The following is a 10839-nucleotide window of genomic DNA, read 5'->3' as shown; positions in this document are numbered from 1 at the left end:
CACACCCCCCAGTTGCAAGTGAAGGCGAATTAAAACATCGACCAGTTCTCGTCGCCGAAGCACACAACGTCGTCCTCGAGTGTCTCCTTGAGGCTCGACTTGACAACAAAGCCACACACGCGAGCGCCGCTCAAGCGGGGGGTTGGTTGCACGCGGCGGGTGGACAATTGGCGACTGCGCGTACGAGCGTGGCTGGTTGTGTGGCCTCCGACTCCCTTGTTTGTTGAGCCCTTGCACGTGCTGCGACGCCTGTTAACTGCATTAGCCGGCATTTTTGTCGTCTTTTGAAGCCGACTAAATGTTCACGAATACTCTTTGGTTCTTTCGGTGAAGTCACGTAGGTATAAAATCAAATAAATCACGACGTTTCGGGCGCAACACAAGTGTCCATCATCACAAGCGTCCATCAGGTGGGAAATCACGCTTTCTCACCTGATGATGGACGCTTGTGTTGCGCCAGAAACGTCGTGATTTATTTTATTTTATACCCACGTGACTTTACCGAAAGACCCAAAGAGTATGGATTCCTGCAGCCACGAAAGTTTCAAATCAAGAATGTTCACGAATGTTTTGCTTCTTGTTGTTGTTGTGCCGACTGACCTCTACCCCAACGTTTCATCATCCAGAGCATAGCTTTAAAACTGGTGGAGCTAATCAGAATTGGAATGATGGGGGTGGGGGGATAGGTAAGGTAGTGGATGCCCTCAACTCTCATTATTCCCAGCAGCAATCACAATTCACCAGACTGGCTGTTTCACTACTGGACATCTGTGACGACTGGACATGTGGGAAAAGAGCTTTAAAGCTCATCAGATTCCTCCAATATAAATATATAATTCTGATTTTGATCCCATCCACACTCTGGCCAAACACCACAATGCAGGTCAAATCACGGATGACATCAGTGGCAGTAATTCCTCCGCACCTCCGATTAGCACGGTTGGCTGCGTATGGTGCAAAAGAAGTTCAACATGCATATGTAACGGGTTCCGGAGACACTTGTAGAGGTAACTTCTTTATTACAATCCAACAGGCCAACAGTCCAACAGTCCTGATACTCTGTAACAACTCCCAGGTACACAGCCTAGATACACTACTCTGGCTACGCTCTGGAACTCGGCCTCACAAGGTCGTAGAGTCGGGAGTTCCAGAGTCCCACCACTGGCTCTCACAGCGTCCCAGGGTCCTCAGATGGCTGGTCTTGGGTCTTGAGCTACGACTGGCCCTGATCGTCCAGGAAGCTCCCCTTTTATGCCTAGTCCCCAACGAGGGGTGGGGCCGTGTGCGCCCCCAGATATCCCACAGAGCACACACAGCCCCCCCCCCCCCCCCCCTTTGGGGGCGCCAAGGGGCTTAAGCGCCTGGGAACCCAATGCCTGGCGCCAAGAGGCTTAAGCGTCTGACTCGCCTGGGAACCCACGCCTGGCGCCAAGGGGCCCAAGCGCCTGGCCCGCCCAGGGTCCCAGAGCCCCCAGCAGCCCCTCCCTTCTTATGTCACTACACATACGTGCATACAATACACTTACACTCACTCAACCACTCACCACACTGCAGGTCACATTACACACCCATCCACTCACTCACCACACTGCAGGCCACATTACACACCCATCCACTCACTCACCACACTTCAGGTCACATTACACACCCATCCACTCACTCACCACACTGCAGGCCACATTACACCCAGTCACTCACTTACCACACTGCAGGCCACATTACACACCCATCCACTCACCACACTACAGGTCACATTACACACCCATCCACTCACTCACCACACTACAGGTCACATTACACACCAATCCACTCACTCACCACACTGCAGGCCACATTACAAACTCATCCACTCACTCAGCACACTGCAGGCCACAGTACACACCCATCCACTCACTCACCACATAGCAGGCCACATTACACACCCATTCACTCACTTACCACACTGCAGGCCACATTACACACCCATCCACTCACCACACTGCAGGTCACATTACACACCCATCCACTCACTCACCACACTGCAGGTCACAGTACACACCCATCCACTCACTCACCACACTGCAGATCACATTACACACCCATCCACTCACTCACCACACTGCAAGTCACATTACACACCCATCCACTCACTCACCACACTGCAGATCGCATTACACACCCATCCACTCACTCACCACACTGCAGATCACATTATACACCCGTCCACTCACTCACCACACTGCAAGTCACATTACACACCCATCCACTCACCACACTGCAGGTCACATTACACACCCATCCACTCACTCACCACACTGCAGGTCACAGTACACACCCATCCACTCACTCACCACACTGCAGATCACATTACACACCCATCCACTCACTCACCACACTGCAAGTCACATTACACACCCATCCACTCACTCACCACACTGCAGATCACATTACACACCCATCCACTCACTCACCACACTGCAGATCACATTATACACCCGTCCACTCACTCACCACACTGCAAGTCACATTACACACCCATCCACTCACCACACTGCAGGTCACATTACACACCCATCCACTCACTCACCACACTGCAGGTCACAGTACACACCCATCCACTCACTCACCACACTGCAGATCACATTACACACCCATCCACTCACTCACCACACTGCAAGTCACATTACACACCCATCCACTCACTCACCACACTGCAGATCACATTACACACCCATCCACTCACTCACCACACTGCAGATCACATTATACACCCGTCCACTCACTCACCACACTGCAAGTCACATTACACACCCATCCACTCACCACACTGCAGGTCACATTACACACCCGTCCACTCACCACACTGCAGTGTAAATCCCTCCCCCCGTCATCTCTCTTCCCAAGTTCTTAGAATAAATTTGCTCAATCCAAGAATCTTGTTCACTCAATTAATTCAGGATTTGTAACGCTCTTGTCTGTTACGTTGCTAGTGCTGTTCGTTCCCGGTCGCTTGACGTTTTGGACGTTTGGCCACTGTGATCAGCAAAGATGAGAATAAAAACATTCAGTGACATCGAATTGTCACGGTCTATCATCAGTTAACGTCACGGATTTCATCGAGGGGTTCATTAAGCCAGTTTGGCAACATCACGGCTGACATCGGTGGCGTTTGGGCCAGGCCCCAGGAGTAATACAAAAATAAACATCTGAAACAGTAGCGTACTTACCTGCTCATTATAAAGACAATACATTGCACACGCTTGTTACCATAGCGCCACTCAATGGATCTGCCACCGAGCAGGTGAGATTTCCCAGGAGCACTTCACCGGTGAGGTCGCTAAGCAGTCGAGCAAGCGGCTCACAGTCGGCAGGTTGAGGGTTCAAAACCTGGTTGCAGGTTGACTCGGCCCATCAGCCCTCCGAGGGCCTTTAAATAGGTACCACTCGGCTCTGCCATAGGGTTTGTAGACAGGGGATGAGCACCGTCTCAACGTTCATTTGAGAAAGGCATCATGGACTTTGATTTATTTAACACGATCATAGTAGCATCCCGAGGCAAGTTAGATCAGTCAATGTCCACTGTGAAAAAGATGGTGCGTATTTGTATTGGTATTACCCACGCGCACTATTAATCAGGGCAGCTGCTGCATTCGAACTGTGAACCTCTGTAACAAGCAGCAGACGCGCTACTACCAGGCCTCGCCTGCGTTTCAACGTGCCAGCGATAATTCTCGTGGTGTGATTACGCTGCGCGTCTGCCGGTCGATGAGAATAGCCGAACATGCCGACACGGGTGCACCGGTCTGTGGTGATGCTCCTCCTCGGGTCGTCCCGCGTTGTCTCACGAGCGTCGGCTGGAGCTGCCGCACGTCATCTGACGTCGCCCCACAATCCTTCTCATCGACGCAATGCCGAGCAACCGAACTCTCAACGTGCGCCCTGGCATTTCAAAGGGCCACGCAGGGAGGTTGAACAATGGGGGGCTCCCACTCGGGTCCACCCTGGCTCCGGCTTTATTTAAACTCAGTGGCATGTTGTTGACAAAGTCTTGCGAATATCAAATTCATGTGTGGACGACATTGTGACCGGAAATCCAAGCCTCTCTACATTCGAGGCAACAGAGAGAACGACTGTGGCACGTGAAGCCCGATGCAGGGAAGGTGTCTGTGGTCCCCTTCTATTCGAACAACGTCGAAAGCTCCGCCACACAAGGTCAAATTCCGTGACCCCCCCCCCCCACCTTCCCATGACCAAAAACCCCAATACCTTGGAATCACCCTTGACCAGACTCACACCTATGAAATCCAGGGTTAATGTCACCCAAAAAGTTGGCAGGCACTTCCTGGGGATGCGACACTGGGACCCTTCATACATTAACATAGGCCCGACGGCAGAATATTGTGCTATGTCTTGTCTGGTGCAACAGCTGTAGAAGCGGGTTCGTTGACAATAAAATCAACACTGTGGCTGCATGTGGCAAATGGCTTCCTGTAATCTATGCCACCGCAGTGGCTGCCAACATCCCATCATCGAACATCCGAAGGGATGTTGCAACAATTAGGATGTATACGATCTTGGAAAATCGAAATCTCCCTCTGTATATGAACATCAAATCTCCACCGTCCTCTTGTCCGAAATCGAGACATTCAAGTTGGATACATTCCTGGACTCAGTAAATATCCCCGCCACCCAATGGCAGGAGACGTGAGAAGCAATGCAGTCCCAAACAAGAACCTTGTTGAAGACCCGAGCAAGGGACAGCCCTGGTTTCTGTCTGCCCAAGGAATGGGGGGGGGGGGGGGGCGCTCTAAACAGTGTCCCAATACCACGTCGAACAGTGTTGACATTTCCTCCATAAATGCAAGATCAAGGACTCACCAAACAGCGAGCACCAGGCATTTCACCGACGACTGTTCAACACACGCGTATTCCGGCGGGGCAAACGGTCTCTGTTCAGCTACCCTAAATGGCTTAGATAAAAAATACAAATTTAGCCTGTTGCTTTTTTTAAAATGCCATATGTAGAAAAAATAAGAATACACATAAATTATCATGCCATGATGGCAATGGTATAATTGATACTTTTTGACAATAATAAAAAAAAAATTGTATCATTAGGTGAGCTGAGCTCTTAAAATTAGGGGAGACGCATGAAGAACAAAGAGCCGGAACTACCAGACGGCCACCATTTAGAGTCATTCTTGATATCCATGGCTGTGTTTAAGATCTCTTTGATCTTTTTGAAGAAGTCTCAGTCTCTTGAGGCCAAATAGTTCTCACGAGCATGTAATTAAACCGCCTGGAGACTGGTGTTTTGCCAGGTCAAGGGTTAAAACGTTCAACAAAGCTGGTGCCAGCACCGAGCCTTGCTCGAGTCCATCTTTCTGGAATCACCAGGTGCTGGGTTTGTGACTCAGACTCACCTGAAACACCGCTGCCTCAGAGCATCAACTCAGCTATCGTTACAACCCATGTAGGAAGACATGCCGCACGCTGGAATTAGTTCAACTTAATGCTTTTGCCTCTTGCGTCCAGGGTGGTTTGTTTAATGATGGGGCCTAAGGGTGGAGTGGTAAGATGAGATGGCTTGTTTACCCTCCCATGTGGGTGCAATGGGACACTTCCTGGCTCCTTGACTGGTGTACCCCCTTTGAATGAAAGGGAGTGGCCCCTAAGGAGTCCTCTGCCGCTGCTGCTGCTGCTGCTGTTCCACGGGGGATGTGGCACGCGGGGGGCTTGGCCACACGATGTCAAGTTCGTCGCTCCCAACCCCGACGCGCTCCCTCACTTCACCGCGGACAGCAGGAGTTCTAGACGGTGACAAACCAAGGGGTTAAACGCACCGTAAAAGGATGAATGTTATATCCCTGTAGATGATCATGAATGAATAAATGACGCGTGCACATTCTAATGTATTAGAAGAGCTATAAAGCTGGAATTCGAAATGAATAGTCAAATCTATGATTTTAACAAAAACTTTTTAAACCAATATGTTTACATTTCCCCCATAATATCTACACCGTTTTTATGATTAATTTAATTTTGAGTTGGAACTAGTTGTCATCACAGCACTGTTTCCAATTGATTTTGTTAACTTGTAGTTTGCCGTATGTGTAGCATAAAAGGTTGCTACTCTCATAAAATATGGAACTCTTAACCTTTGTGAATGAGATGCTCCATCTTAAGGGATTTTCCAGTTAAATATTTTTTAATCACACTTCCAAAAAGTACCCAAAAATGTCCTCATTGAAAAACTTAAAGGAACTCACTTTCGTTGGCCTTGGTTAAACAATTTAAAGGTTCATAAATATTACCTCTCAAAACTGAAATGTGGCCAAAATGTAAAATTTGGCATGTTTAATCCAATATCATGTTTGGAGATTCAGCACCATCAGAAAGCTCCAGATACAGCTTCAAAACCAACAACCTCAAAAGTTTTAATGTTTAACTGTTTTGAATTGTGCAAAATTATGCCCAATATTAACCATGGCACCAACATTTTTCATGGAACAAACCTTAGAGGTGAAGCTAACATTAAAATATGTGTTAATGATTAGGCACAGCCAAATATTATAAGCAATTTCTATAAACTGTATATATAACAATTGTGTTTAAGGAGTATTCAAGCATTGCCACTTACCTGCTATTTTGTCCCATTGAGATTTTCACCACAAACAAAACGAGGATGATGCACATGCAGCCACAGAAGCTGGCAAGGATGAACTCCGTCATCCCTGTGATTGCACTGGGGGACAAATATCCCCTCTTGCAACCAGCGTCTGCATGCACAGACACGCAACCATCACTGAAATGAGTATCTGCACTGGCCGTTACCGCGACTAATTGTTAAGATCCTTGTGTAGTGGAAGGTTGCGTTACCCGCAGCATGTACCCATTGTTATAACCAGTATATTAATCTTCACCTAGCAGTCTTATTACATCTATGCGTGTGAAGACGGTCTTACTGATATAGTGCTGTATCACACGGCCAACAACTAAATGCGCAGTTGGCAGCGTGTAACTAATGATCATGCATCGTGACAACAAAGTTTGTATCCAAGAGATAGCGAAAACATGATTGCTTCCTGCTTTTGTCCAAACAGTTATACTATATAGGCCAATACATCGTCAATTACATACAAATAAACCAACAATCAAAATACCGTGGGATTTCTCCTATGGGAGAACTACGTGTTCATGCTCTTATCCGTGATAAAAACAGGACAAAAACTCTTCTCGACTAAATATGTATCCACAATATTGTACACAACAGAACTAATTTATCATTCACCTACTCTTCATTTGTAAGTAAAAAATGCAGATAACAGGAAGACCTCCCTGGTTATTCGCGTTTTTTCTCCAAAATTCTCCCTACAGAAAATTTAAAATGCTACGCATACATGTACAGCACATTATCGTGGCATTCGTGGCCATTGCCAAACATTTCATTTTTAAATAACAATTAAATTAGCATTATGTTTGCTTTAACACTACGGTAATATGACACTAAAACTGGACACAAATGTATTGTGTGCACTAAAGTTTACGATTGCTCAATAGTTTTTACCCACAACACTCCTGACAGCTCTACCAAGCACTCCGAGGGCAAGGCCCTGTTCCTGAGATGATCGGGATTTTGCGACTGTGCAGCTCCCAAGCTTTGCAACCCTTTGCCTTTTCTAATAAGACAGTCGTTACATATATTTAAGTGCGGTCCTGAAAACTCCCCTCTGTAAACTGACCTTAACCCCCTAGATCTGGCCGTTTGCCCTGCAGGTTCTGTTAATTTCCTGCTTCCCATACGTGGTGCGTTGGGATCTATGGATAAAATTACCTTTACAAATGTTAATTAATATTATTGTCTTCTCGGTAACCATTGAGCAGGTTGTTCATACGATTAGTGTCATTCACAAGCGTAGCCAATTGTCTACGCCTATTTCACTCAATGAAAACTATTTAAATTAAAACTATTTTTTTTATCTTAGCAGATAGGCCCCCTGAGCTATATAGCTCTTTTTCAGAAGCGACCTGGCCACAAATGATTGCTTAACGAAGTGGCTTATCACATGCAAATTTATAGCAGCTGAATAAATGTGGAAAGAAACACCGCAGGACCTGGAGAAAATTCCACGCGACCATGGGGAGAACATGCAAACTCCCAATATACAGGCGTTGGGGTCGGGATCGAACACACGACCTCCTGTATACCAGGTGAGGGAGTTAACATCTCGACACCATGAGCTAGCCCCACCTGCAAGCAAACTGGACTTGTTCATTGAATCAGTTTGTGTGAAGTCCAGTCAGTGCGTGTGATCGTGGCATTACATAACGCACGGCACATAAACTTCCCAAGATGTGTTCACAAGGACCTGTAACACTCAATGAAAACGCACCTTAATCTGAACACCCGTTATCGTCAGAATCTGGTGAATGAATACGATTCATTACCCGTGGAGAAGCAATAGACAAGAAAGATGTGTTTCATATTTTATTTGAGGGCTCCAATTGGGAACTTACTGTTCGACAGACCACAAACACTTTACCTTCATTGATTGGCGAACCAGAATGGGTTTTATTTCTCATTGCCATTTTCAACATTCCCTTCTGAATTCCTGCAAATGGAAATAAAAATATCCGTGATTGCGTTAACGTCGTTATTGTATTCTTTGAATGGGGGTTTTTTTTTTCTTGGAGTTATAGTGCTTCCAGACACGATGACTTAAATTGTTATAACATTGAATAACATTATGTAAACGGTTGATTGTATGAGTTAAACCATGATTTTACTCAATTCTATATACAGAGCAATCATCCCCCCCCCCCTTTCGAAAACTTGACAGGACCGTCCTGAAAAGTCATGATACTTAGTAAGGCATTTCTGGATAAACCAGCACGGTAGTAATAATAAAGGAAATAAATAAAGTTGAGATATATCACCGAGGGGTTTACTTTAGTGAGTTTCCTTGAGCACTCAGAGGAAGAAATCAGTGGATTTCCGCGTGAGTTATACATCCAGTTTTTACTTATTTCTGAGACCAATGTATTCTCTGCGCCCACTGTCACTGCTATAAACTTGTATAGGCCTAGAAGGAGAACTTCTGGAACCCCACGCACGTAGACCTTGCGACTCCTGTAGGTTCAAGGGCTAGTGATGTCGGAGTTCCTGTGGACTCTGTGGGCTCGCTAGACCTCATGCTTCATGTGGACCACATCTGCTACGAACTCAGTAGTTCCTGTGGGCCTCATGGTCCATATGCCGTTTAGCCACTTATCCAGAACATTCTCCTTCCCCTGCACCTTCGATTAGCACGGTTGGCTACGTACGGTGTGAAAGAAGTTCAACATGCATATGTAGAACGCAAACAGTGTTCACTGCCTGTTAATCAAGCTAGGATAAGTTGAAGTAAAAAAAACCTCAATGTTTTCGTACACATTTGCAATAAGACTGAGACCATCAACTGATTACACTTGAGAACTGGTTGTATCATTGGTTTAATACGTAGACTTTCGCGACCAATCAATATATATAAAATCGCAAATCTGTCTGTCTGTGTGTGTGTCTGTGTATCGGACCATACGCAGTTTCATTGGACGAAATGTCAGGGATTTGCGAGACACGATTGGTCCGGCGGTTGCCCCTGGCAACGGGTAGCGACGCATTCGCCGCGGGGTGGACGCCATTTTTAATTCCCGTTAAAAATAGGCGCACGCATTAACACGCGACTCTGAGGTAAATTCATCAAAGTTTCACGTCCTCTTCACTCCCCCCCCCCCCCCCCACCACAATGTGTGCAATTACTATTATAGGCTCGGTAGATTATACAATTATAGCGATTAGACAGTATTATTGTAGCGCGGGGGGGGGGGGGAACGGCACCCGTACCCAGCCTCAGCCGGGTGGGCAATTTAGGCGAGGCCGGAGGCTCTGCACGGTACTAGGCCTCGACACCCACCACGCGACTCTGAGGTAAATTCATCAAAGTTTCACGTCCTCTTCACTCCCCCGCCACCCCAATGTGTGCAATTACTATTATAGGGTCGGTAGATAATAAAATTATAGCGATTACACAGTATTATTGTAGCGCTGCGGGGGGGGGGGGGGGGGGGGGAACGGCCCCGGTACCCAGCCTCAGCCGGGTGGGCTATTTAGGCGAGGCCGGAGGCTCTGCACGCTACTAGGCCTCGACACCCCACCACACTATAGGCCGTACATACTACTGCACAGCGGCCGAGGAGATCGTGGCTGGGGGGGGGGGCAGGGGTAGCAGCCCATCTGTGTATATATGTAAGGTTATTAAGAAACATATTTTTTCACCCGGGCAACGCCGGGTACTTATGCTAGTATTATTAATAATAATAAAGGTATTTGGGTTAGATCGCGTAAGTATAAATGTGTCGTAACCCTCCACCACCCGAGACAGCCAGTCAGGTTTGTCACGCGAACAACGCGCCAATTAGATACTGCTTCAGCCCACCGGTGTGTTGGAGAGTAAATCCACAACATTTACAATGTAAGTACGATGTTTCGCTGGTAATTACGTTCAGCATCATCGGGCGATTTGCCAGAATAGTGAAGCCATCCACCTGCTTCCTGTCTTAAACAGAGCAGCAGCAGGACGACGTCATCACTGGACCCATCAGGTGCAGAGATCAGAAGCGGAGTAGGGGGGGTATTGTAATTATATGATAGATTAGTAATCAGTTACTTGGCACGTGTTTCCTCTATAAGGAATGCAGTTGTAAGATGTATTACTTCATAATACGCTTCTCGACACATTTATACTTACGTGATCTAACCCAAAAACCTTATTGTGCATCATTGGTATTGGGAACCTGGACGTGAACCCAACGTCTCAGCAT

This window comes from Lethenteron reissneri, chromosome 7 (assembly GCF_015708825.2).
Source record: "Lethenteron reissneri isolate LAM-NWPU_2019-01 chromosome 7, ASM1570882v1, whole genome shotgun sequence".
Lineage (NCBI taxonomy): Eukaryota > Metazoa > Chordata > Hyperoartia > Petromyzontiformes > Petromyzontidae > Lethenteron > Lethenteron reissneri.
Note: the sequence above shows the minus strand (reverse complement) of the source record.